The following is a 1046-nucleotide window of genomic DNA, read 5'->3' as shown; positions in this document are numbered from 1 at the left end:
AAATGTAGGCAACGAAAAATATGGATATACTAAAACTGTCCCTGTAAAGACAGCTGCAAACCTGTAATGTTTGAACAGAATAGCATGAGAAAGGATTAGGACTACTTTAGCTGAAATGAATGTGAAATGTCTCAACATTTCCTTTCACCGGGATTTTGGTTGGGATCCCAAGCCCAGTGTAACGCCACTGTTTTGTTCCAGTTTGGCTAAGACCGATTGTAACTGTGTACAGGCCCCACTGTTGCTGTTTCTATACAGTGGAGTCACAGTTCAAAAGCAAGAAGGAAGCAGCAAAAAAATTGATAAGTGTATATATACTTGTGATGTGTACATATTCCCGTGTATAGACATAAAAGGAAAGCAGGTGCTCTGAATTAGTGAGCTTTGATTTTCTCAAACGTTGCAGATCCCAGAGACGGTGTCTCCAGCATTGCATCAGCCTGGTTCTCCCAGACATATTTAAATGTGTACCTCCTATGGAACACAGCAGTCTAGACCAAAAGACATATGGGCTGGCACTGAATGGCATCGCAGGCAAAACAGAATATCTGACACATAACTACTCACAGGAAGCTGTACAAGCAGGATAGTGCTACTTAAATCACCAGACCGCCGTTATCTTCATTTCTGCATGTTGCAAATTGCTTTCATCATCCACTTTCCACTCACTACAACAGAAACAAGTTGGTTTATTTCCCAGAGCCAAGCTTAAAGAGACAGTTCAGTTCTAAAAACCTTGGTGGGCTGACTGCAGATCACTTTGGCTGGAGATTTTTAAACAGTTTTAAATTCCTCTTGGCCCTTTGTACATCTACTTCAGCTTTTGGCTACCTTCCAATAGGGAATGAGGATTTCTTCACTTTCTGTCCAAACTGCTGTGAAATTTTGCTGTAAAATGAATTAAAATTGCAGAAACCCTTCCAAGAGCTGGTTGAGAGGGAGACAGACTCCCGCACAGAAGAGGTAAAAGCTTTCTCCACACTAAAAAAGCGAAAAAAACCAATAAAACTATTCGTCCCCCAACTGGCTGCCTTAGTGCTTGTTGC

Source organism: Larus michahellis, chromosome 3 (assembly GCF_964199755.1).
Source record: "Larus michahellis chromosome 3, bLarMic1.1, whole genome shotgun sequence".
In the NCBI taxonomy this organism is placed as follows: Eukaryota; Metazoa; Chordata; class Aves; order Charadriiformes; family Laridae; genus Larus; species Larus michahellis.
This window is presented reverse-complemented; position numbering follows the sequence as displayed.